The sequence below is a fragment of the Caloenas nicobarica genome, chromosome 2, assembly GCF_036013445.1.
Source record: "Caloenas nicobarica isolate bCalNic1 chromosome 2, bCalNic1.hap1, whole genome shotgun sequence".
Classification (NCBI taxonomy): Eukaryota; Metazoa; Chordata; class Aves; order Columbiformes; family Columbidae; genus Caloenas; species Caloenas nicobarica.
In genome coordinates, this window is record NC_088246.1 from 57102503 (window position 1) to 57113259 (window position 10757).

Sequence of the window (10757 nt, forward strand, 5' to 3'; positions counted from 1 at the left end):
TTTAATTTTTCAGAAATGACTCTGGGTAGTCAGGGTGTTCATAGGTACTACTTTGATCCACACTACTGGAGGCAGTCTTTAGGGATACAAATACATCTTGAACATCGCAACTGTATGAAAGTGAAAAACACAAGGGGAGGCTTGAAGAACAATCAGGAAATTACAGCTTCTCTCAACCATAAAGGACCCTTTATCAATTTTATCAAAACCGGTTACACCGATCCTTGGGATTATTTAAGGATAAATAAAAAAAAAAAATTCTGTCTTGTTCAGATACATTAAAACGAAAAATTTACATAAGACAATCTTACACTATTATATGGGAGCTATTTCACACTGATTTATACAGGCTTGATTGAGGACATTTAACTTCCAAAACCCACCTAGATTTCAGCATTGCTTTCCATCAAACCTGCTGGCAAAGCTGCACTAAGTTACCCCTGACAGTACTTGCTGAAAAATACACAAGTGCTCAGCTATTTTAAGAAATATCTTCCAGTTGTAACATTAACCTCTTGGTACACCTCACCATTTTTTCATAATAGCTATAGGAACTAATCAAAATACTATACATTTTTAGAATAGTTTTTTCTTTTCTCAGTTCTTTGTAAGCTAAACCAGAATTCTGCAACCCCCATTAACTACTCCTGGGCAAATTTTGTTCAGATTCTTCCCTGTCGAGCCAACTGGTCACAATAAGACTAAGACCAGTATAAACAGACGAAAAAAAAAATATAATAGTCTTATATCCACTCTATGTGAATAAACAACAAAACAGTAGTAAGTTGGGAAAAAAAATACATACTTCGCAATACTGATCTCCATTTAAATTACATGCATAATCCATAATTGTGCTAGTTGCAAGCTGCATACTTCTCCCAAATGTGAAGGAGGGAAGGAGGGAAGGAGGGAAGGAGGGAAGGAGGGAAGGAGGGAAGGAGGGAAGGAGGGAAGGAGGGAAGGAGGGAAGGAGGGAAGGAAAAAAAAACCCTGATACCTGATAGAATCAGATAGGCAGATTTGTTGCTTGAAATTAAAAAATACCCCAAGTTGTAGGGCACCACATGTATTAACACAATCTTTCCAAATTCATTACCATCTGCTGTCTTTTCCTTTGTTCCATTCCTTTGATTTCTCCCCCCCCATACAGACTGAAAAAGAACTAGACCTAAAGCCTGGTTAATCATGATCTGATCTATTCCTGATAGGTTAAATAGCTTGTGGCAACAATAATGCAGGATCACAAACACAAGAGCAATCAGCCTGGCAAAGCAGTGCCATTAGCATCCTCGTGATTAAGATCCTGAGTGAGAAACTATTCTACGGCGTATACTGAACTACTGATCAAGTGTAATAATTGCTCCACTCCAGAGGAATTACATTTCTTTGCGTCTTTCTGCTACAGATAAACTGGATTGCCAGAAGTTCTGAAAATATTTCAAACATACACATACAGTAAGATCGATAAGTGCACTTTCTACTGAGGCAGCACCTCAGATGCTTTTAATATACATCACCCACGTACTCTTACAAGTAGATTATCTCTACTTTTGTTACAAGATTTAGAAAGCTGTTAAGTATAACCCAAATTAAATGTTTTTTACTATTACTTCAACAGATTAAACTCTGTATCTGAATAAAACAGCTTTCTGCCAGGGAAGAAGTAATTCATAGTTTCTTACCCAGTAAACAGAATTTAATGCATAAAAACACTGAAGGATTTGGGTCAAACTGTCCATATCCAAACAGTCCATTCCTCACAGAGGTTGTTTGGGGACAAGCAACACAACGCTGAGGGACACAGAGCCCGAACTTACAACACATCTTAGTGGCTGTACATTTCAGATATGATGTATCCTCCGAGATAAAAATTTATAATCCATTCATTATCCAAGAGTCTTTAGAGTAAGTAACTGAACTTTAATATGAAAAAAAAAAAATCCAACAAACCCAACCCCACAACTAAAACCAAACAAGCAAAGCAGGTCCTTAACTGTGCATCTAGGCATTTGTTATTTTAATCATGTGGTCTTGGGTTTCTTTATTCCTCATTTTAACTTTGACTGTCTTACAAACTATCTAAATACAGCCAATGGAAAGAACAAAGGTTATTTCTTAAAAAATATAAAGTGCTACATATTTTTCAAGTCTCCAAATCTGCAAATATATTTTGAGAGGGTGACAGGTTTAAAAACAGTAATGCACTTATCCTTAAGAAATCAGAACTCCAGCCAATTAAACTGCCTAATATTGCTAGAAAATTCAGAGTGAGCTGTGCTACTGCTTGTTTTGCGATCACACATGTCCTTGTGCTTCCAGCTCTGCAGCAGGAAAAACTCTAATAATTATGTCAAAGTAAGATTAGCTGTAAAAGAATTAGCTCGGGGGGGGGGGGGGGGGGCAAATCTGTGGACTTTACTGTTTGTAGCAATGGGTTAAAATGAGCAGTGACACTTCAAACTTGCCTTCCGAGTCTCCGCAGTTTTTTCTCCTATCTTTCTTCAGGAGTTCAGCAGCACTAAATCCAAAACAAACTTAAATAATAGCACGGTGACTTCCTTCTGTAAAACACTTGTTGTAAGAAACCTGAAGGAGGGCATTCATATGCTCAAGGTTTGAAAGGACGGGAATATGCAGAGAGGAGGACAACGAGCAAGACTTGCTGCATTGATAACAAACCCTATGACTTCCTCTGCTGATACTGTTATTAGCACTAGCAACACTTATGGTGAAGATATAGCATGTTTTCTCCTTTCCCTTCTTGCCAGTTTGTCAACAAACAGCTTGGTAACGCAAATTACAAAGATCTGTAATGGGTGTGCTTTGCATCACGATTTATTTAGTTCCTCAAATAAGAAGTCAGCTCAACTGCCACAGAAAAATGCAGAAATATTCTAATTCAGAACACCAGAGCTAAATGTGAATTCCAATGGCATGTCCACTTTCTTCACACTTCTTGCTTTATCTCATCAATCCCAACAGATGAAAGTTTCCTTAGAATCAAAACTAGATCTATATATCAATGTCCATCTATACAGGAACTGAGCTCAAGGAAGAATATATTTAATATGCATCTATTGCGAAGATGTGCCTTCTGTTTCCAACTTATGATATGCAAATGAAAGAAGGAAAGACTGTATTCCATATTTTACAATTAGCATTTTAAAACGAGATTAAAGGAATCAAGTAGAATGTTTTTGAAAGTGCCATGTCTCGATCACCAACCCCATTTCTGGAAGCCTGTTTATCTCCTCAGCAGACTCTCAGGTTGAGAATTTCATATTCTAACCCAACACAGATGTTTTAACATGTAAGGGGGCTAGAAAAGCTCCATATATCCAGGAAGAACTTCAAGTGTGAAAGGTACTTTATAAAACTTTATCTTCAGCTTTTACAGTTTACTTTAGGTTTTACACCTGTCTCATAGTAGCAGTAAAACTGCATCATGATTCCTTCACATTTTTGTAACTTCACAAAATAGGAAAGGACAACTCTGAACTGCTGCAGTATATATTATTTTGCAATCCACTATCCCTGTTCAAATAGTGTAATCATAGAGTTGTACAGCTGTCTTATTTTCCCAGAAAAAAAAAATCCATAGTGAATTGAAGAGCCAAGCAAAACCACACGTCCTGTTGGTTAAAAATCAGCAGTGCTAGGATTTCATTTTAATATATGCTGTTCAGAACAGCAGACATTGTACTGAAGTGACACTAACTTGACCCTGTGTTTCTGACTATTTAGTTTCAGGTATTCATACATCTTATTTAATGAAGGCTTCATTCTCTCAGCAGCTGGATGAAGTATTCTTTACACGCAGTTGATTTCCTTGACATTAACAGATCTATATGTAAAGAAAACTGTATCATACAAAGCAGCAAACATATTCGGCAGAGGTTCAGCTCTAAACCCCCAAAAGGTTTGTTTGGTCCTGATACAAATATCAGATACCAAAAAAATAAAGCAGCAGTCTGATCATCATTCAAAAAAAAAATAAAAACAAACAAACAAAACCACACACACACACACACACCAAAAAAAAAACCAAACCACACAAAAAAAACCCCAAAACCAACAAAAACAAAAAGCAGTGCAAAAAAATAACTGGCATTAGAGTGGAAACTTCAGCTAAGAAAATTATTCGATCAGATCTCTTGGTAGTGGATTCTGATATTATCAGTTCTGACACCAAGCAACTATTTAGAGACAAATGTGTTCTCTCCCAATTAGTTCACCCCTTGTTGTAATCTAAATAATCTTGCAGGCATTTTTAAGATCAATGTATTGTCTTGTTTCGTGCTTTGTTCTTAAAAAGAGAGAGAAACCAGCTCTTCAGATCAGCAGCCAATTGAATACACTTTCAAGGCAATGCAGGTACAACTCATATTACAGTGTACACCACAACAAAACCACAGTACAATGCCAGCACAATCTTTAAGAAAGTTTTCCCCTGCATCTCTGCAAGAGAGCAGCCCCAAAACCAAGCAGGGATTGGAGTGAGCTGGAAGGTAGGGAGGGGACTTAACTCAAACCCAGCCAAGCGGAAATCAGAGCAGTAATTCTACAAGTCGGCAGAGCACACTTTTAGCGCTATAATGGTGTGAAGAAGTGCTGGGCAGCATTGCCTGAAGGCAGCACTAACAAACCGATGACTAATGACTGGGCCACGCAGACAATGAATTTGGGGGTTGAAAACTAACAGAAACCATGCAGTACCTTGACAAATGGGGCTTTCAAAATTTCGTTCATTGAATAACCTTTAAGCACAAAATTGGCTCAAGTTCTCTTGGGAATAACATGACACATGTTGTTGGACAATAAGTATTTTCCTCTTTCATTAAAACTATTACGCCAAATACATAAACATGATTATGGCGAATAAAACATAAGAGTCAACTATTTAGCAGCTAGAAAAGAAGACCGGACCCGGAATTTGAGGTGCAACACCATTCGTTCAGAAGGGTCAACAAATCCCGGGGTTAACTACCTGATTCACTGAAATTCACCCTTGGCAGAATACATTTTCCCTTCTTTGACACTTAAAGGGGAATGAGAACTTCAAAGGTATGTTTAATGAGCTGCTAGAAATACAATTGGTTAAAAGAGGCTCAGAAATTATGTACTAAAAGCTGCGTTGTGCTCAGAATTACAACTGAAAAAGTCTCATTTTAAAGAGCCCTGTCAAAGTCAAGCCCCCATAAAACAAATCAAGCCTCGTATAAACTTTGTAACCTTGTGTACTGACAAACACATTAAAACAACAGAATCCCTCTTTAAAGGGACTCCTTGTTCAGTGCAACTCGACTTCCAATTTGAAAATAGCGATTTTGGCCATTTTTACAGACAGAATGAAATATCCAAAGTGTCTCTAAATTTACAAGTACCACTTCCCATAGACGGCATCGCCTTTAGCAGCTCCTAAAAACTTCAGAAAAGGATCTTAAAACAGGAAGCTTAGTGAGCTCATAAAACTGTTGTTGGAGCCAGGAACACATAGCATATTTAATCTGCAAACTGTGAGAGTCTACAATGATTTCAGCAAGATCTGAGGCATGCCCTCAAGGTTTGCTGGGATCTGGGATTAGGGAGTTGATAAGAACCCTCTACTGCCCATGGACATGTTTTTCTTCTGCAGTTAAACACAAATGCATAGAGACGTTTGACTGCTGCTTGGCGTTACTGCTCAAGTTATATAAAAGCTTTGCAGCTCCTTTTGCTGTCAATATATCAAAGTTAAAAAAAAAATCATCAAAGTGTGAAATTTCATTTAAAGTCTTTGCCAGTCTACAGCTCTATTTCACAGACCTATCAAATAAAAGTAAAGATGAAAAATGCACTGAAAGAACTTGAAAAGTTTGTAGCAGCACCCATGCCCTATTTTTGTTTATTCTGTCTCATTTTATTTGATTTTTAAAGTATAACAAATCAATTCGCTTATAAAAATGACAAAGTCTAAAGGGAGGATGTCTATAAAACCTATGCTTAAAAGATAACTTGAAATCATTATTACAGCTGAATCTTTTGTGGAATAAAAAGCTTCCTCTCTAGCCATTTTAGCATTTTAATTGCCTAACTGCAAGTTGGCAGAAAATTTCTTGAATCTTCCAAAACAATCAGAATGACTGCAGAATATGAGTGCCAGAAAATCCAAAGCCTTCTTCAAAGTATTCTTTAGCTAGGGATTTACAACAATTGCATAAAGAAGAAAAGTCTGACTTTTAAGATAATCTACTATAGTCTAAAAGCATTAACATTCCATTACTAAGGTTTTCCTGAGGATTTCATGACTCATTGATTCACTTTTCCTTCAAGTCTGCTTTTTCTTTGTACATTACTGTCTCCATATAGTTGAGTGCGTGCAATGCTAATCATTAAACTGCTTCCTTTCATAACTCCAAATAAATCCTGCTTTAATAACCATCAGATTCCTTATTTATCAGGCAGAGATTACTAACTTCTCACTATAACACTCTGCAACACAAAAATATGCCATTCCTTCCTTGAATGCGCAGGATGAAATTCAAACACGCTATTGAGTGCAGGTAACAGAATAGTTTTTCCAAAAATGAGGCAGGAAGTGTAACTGAAACTTTTAAGGGTCAGTATCAAATGCACACATTTATCTTGATAAAAAATAAAGTAATCTGCAAGATTAACAAATTATAATGATATCTCAAAACTTGAGTATTTTGGTTTCCCTAACACCGATTCCAAAATAAACAGAAATTATTTATAACCATCAATACTTTAATTTCTTGGTTACAAGATGTTTTTGTGTTTGAAAACACACAATGTATCTTTCACAACTGAAGATTACTTCTAGCAGTAAACACTGTCTTGGCCACTGCACACCTTCTCAAGCCAAAAACATCACTCCACTTAAGCAGGAAAAGGCAGGTGATGTCTTTGTTTTGTAGTACTTCTGCAGAAATGCTTTGGAAAACAGCATGTCCTACTGAAAACCATGTGCAATTACCGCAATGCAAGAGTGCATTCATTCATTTAGGCATCTCCAGTCACAGTTTTACTTCCACTGCAGCTTAAAAGAATATATATACACTGAATGAGTCTATTTCTTACTCATTCTTCTTACTCATTCAAAATCACATAATCCTCCTTTTAAAGAAATAATCCTCCCCCTTAAAATAGCCTCCTCTCATAGTTACTATTATTTATGTTTTTAGAATTGGGCTATACACCAAACTGGAAGTATTTACATACTAGCAAGTTAAACCCAAACCGTCATTATATAAACAAACTCTCAGGAGGCTGCCTGCAGTTTACATTGCTAAACTCATTCACCATTACTTTTAATATATATTTCCTCAACTGAAATACAGTGGTGTGGACATGGCAATTTTTACATTTTGAGGTTATTTTACTTTTAAAACACTGCATTCATCTTGCTTCAAAATAAGCATGACATATGTAATTAAGAAACTGTCAGATCATTATTAATTTTTAATAAAGGACCTAAATGAAATAATTATAGGAATCAATCAGTGAGGCACCTTTCCAAATTACAATGCAATTGCACAAATACTCAAACTACTTAAGGCCAGTTCTTGCAGATTTCAATACATAATCTCACTGAACACCACATCAAAAACATTTTGGAACACAGAGAAACTTAGTGATTTTTCACTATTCTACTGAGTTAAACTGTTGCAAAACAGGTACCTACATCAGGCACAGAAAGAGGGGCAGCTGTACCCTCTTAAAAATGTTTGTTAATTTAATCAGCCACATATCTCAAGGCCCCTGAAAAATTTCGCTCCCAAGTTTTTCCATAGCACACACAAAAGAAATTAAGTCTGCACGCGGAAGCTTAAAAAAATCGCGTTTATTGAGCCTTGAAAATCAAGCGGGTAGTAGCAGGGGCGTGACCGTGAGGAGTATTTTGCTGTGGGTTGCTACCTAATACTCCTTTAGTGAAGTGGCCTCTAAAACGTGACATTGTATATCAAGCGGACAGCTATCCGTACCTTTGACTAAAAGGCTCTTTGAGATCCGTACAGTCCATCATTTCAAACTGAAGTGGCAGCTGGAAAATGTGGAACAGCTGGCAAGGAGCTGAGAGAAAATGTTTTACATAAATATATCTACATACAAATTGGCAGAAGGCCATGGACGCCGTACCCACAGGACCGGATCAAAACTACACACTAGAGGGTTAAAATTTGGGGGGCGAGGTGGGGAGTGGGGGCGGGGGGGAGTTCCTTTTACCTTTTCATGTGGTGCGAGGATTTGGGAGCGGGCACGGGCGGCTGAGCGCCGGCGAGCCCGTCCGGAGCCGCAGGAGTTGTGTCAACACCCCGACTTTACGGGCTAATTAAAACCGCGGAGGACCCGCGCTCCTCGGACCTTTCAAAGTTGCGCGACGAGAGGACGGGCGGCGGTGCCGGCGCGGGGCGGCTCCGAGGAGCTCCCCCGGGGCGCCCCCGCCTTCCTCCGCCCCCCGGCGACCCCGGGCAGCCGCCCCGCTCCTCCCGCCTCGGCCCGGCCCTCCGCCGGCCGCCCGGCTTGACCCGGAGCCAGCGGCGGCAGCGAGGAGCGGCGGCCCCGCACGCCCCCCGCACAAAAAGGCGCACGCAGCTCCACACGCCCACACCCGCCCGGGACGCAACTTTCCCCTTCGGGAAGAACGGCCGCCGAAACACCCGCCCCGCCGGGGCGCCCCGCCGCCCCTCCAGATGTGACAGCGCCCGCTCCGCCGCTCCTCTCGCCTTTCCCCCTGCAAAGTTTGCGGCTGCCCCCACACACACTCCCGCCTCACGGGCGTGAATAATGCCCGGGAGTTGCTCGGGGAGGCGAGGAGAAGAGTAAAGCGGGGGGAGGGGGGGCGGGAATAAAAAAAAGCAGCTGCCGCTTCGCAAATCGGCAGCTCCGCCGCGGGACGTGAGCGGCCGAGCCCGGGCGGCGCGGCCCCAGCCCGGCGCGGAGAATGCCCCCGCCTCTCCCCGCACCCCGCTCCCTCAGCTCCCGCGCTCCGTGACAGCCATTTTTAGGGGTTAGACCCCTCGCTACCCCCGCCTCCAAGTTAGAGAAGCGGGAAGGGGGCCGGGACCGGGGGAAGAGCGCTGGGAGACGAGTAGAAAGTGGTCCGGAGCAGAGCCCCGGGGAACAAAGAACTTCTCGCCCAAGTGGGTACGTACCTGCCGCCGCCACCGCTGCCGCCGAGCCCCCGCGCTGCCCATGGGCGAGGGCCGGGGCCGCCGCGGTTCGCCCCCGCGCCGCTCCCCCGCCGCCGCGGCTAACGGGGCCGGCCCCCGCCGCGGCCGGCGGGCATTCTCCGGGGGAGCTGGGGGGGAGACGACGGCACACGGGACGGGGACGGCAGAGGAGGACCGGCGGGTGTTGTTGGTGGTTGTTTTATCCCTGCCCGCCTCCCGCGGGGAGCAGCCCGCGCCTTTGCCTCTGTGTGTGAGTGTGTGTGCGCGAATCCGACATCAGTTTCAGTGATCTTGTAATCCGATCCCTTCTGACTCACTCGCACTGACTGACATTTCTGATTTGGTTCAACAAAAAGAGCGGGGCGGGGGGGGGGGGGAGAGGAGAGGAGAAAAAGAAGACGAAGAGGGGGAGCAAAAAAAAAAAAAAAATCAACCCCCTAAATCCACCGCCTCGTTTCAAACAGTTTTCGGAAGGAAGAGGGGATCCCTCCGTCCCGTCCCCCCCAGCCCCGCCGCCCGGCATTGTTTTGGCTCGGCTCGGCCACCGAAGAAGAGGAATAAACACATCGCGCCGAGATACTCACGTGTCGGAAAAGTTGTCCCTTTTGCTTTTCTCTCGCACACTCCTCTCCGCCGCCTCCTCCAAGTTTTACAGATGTTGCAGGGCTCCTCGCCGCCGCCGCCGCCCCCTCTTCCCAGCGCTGCCCTCTGGATCAGAGCAGGGGAAAGGCTCTTTAGGGATAACTCCTAATTCAAACACCCTCCGCTAAACTTTCCCCCCTCCCTTCCCCTCCTTGTAAGCGGCGGAGAGGGCTCCGCTCTCCTTTCCCCCTTCCCTCGGCCCGTTCGGGACGCGGCTCGCTGCTCCCCGAGGCGCGGATGCCCCGGGCCCGGCGGGAAGCGGGGCCGCCTGCCTGGGGGAGCGGCGGAGGGCGGAGGGCTGCGCCCCGGGGTGCGGGTCGGGCCGCGGCCTGGCGGGCTGCGATGCGCGCTCTCGGCATGACACCCCCGCTCCCCCTTTCCTCCTCCTCCTTCTCCCCCGCCACCCCCCCCCAGCCCGGCCCGGCCCGCCCCGGCGGCGGCCCGAAGGCGGCGACAGCCCGCCCACAGCCGGGAGGCAGCGCGGGGCGACGGCGGGGCCCCCCCGGAGCGGCCCCCTCCGCCCCGGGTCGTGCTTCCTCCCCCTCCTCCTTCTCTCCCGCTCCATCCTTCAGCTTAGCTCGCATCCTCAGCCCACGTTTTCACGCGCTCCGGCGCGTTGGACCCCCCCCTTTCTCCCGCCCTGAGGGGTAGGGGCCTTCCCTACCCCAAAAAAATCAGGGCTTTGGGGGAGAAAACGTGCCCTCCGGCTGGGTTTTCTCGTGTGTGCTGCAGCTTCTAGGTTCACACTCGCTCTGGCACGGCAGGCTGACTTCTGACAGACTTCAAGGAAAGTTTCGCCGAAGCCATGTGATACTGGAAAACAGCGTTTTCGGGGAAAAAATGCAAGCAGTTGGGTGAGGGGCAGGGTGACAGTGGTACCTTTGCCTGCTCCTCCTGTCCCAGCCTGTCTGCCAGCCTTCCCAGCGCCCCGCCAGGCTCCTC

The 10757-nt window shown here is 44.5% G+C and overlaps 1 protein-coding gene across 3 annotated transcripts in view; it reads right to left on the bottom strand.

Moving 5' to 3' along the window:
• GLI3 (GLI family zinc finger 3) overlaps positions 1–10090 on the bottom strand; it is a 215697-nt gene extending 205607 nt beyond the window's left edge. For all 3 annotated transcript variants that reach the window (XM_065628044.1, XM_065628043.1, XM_065628042.1), the window contains exon 1: positions 9758–10090. The gene's annotated coding sequence lies outside the window, so the exon portion shown is untranslated. The remainder of the gene's footprint in view (positions 1–9757) is intronic.
• Positions 10091–10757: the final 667 nt, after the last annotated feature.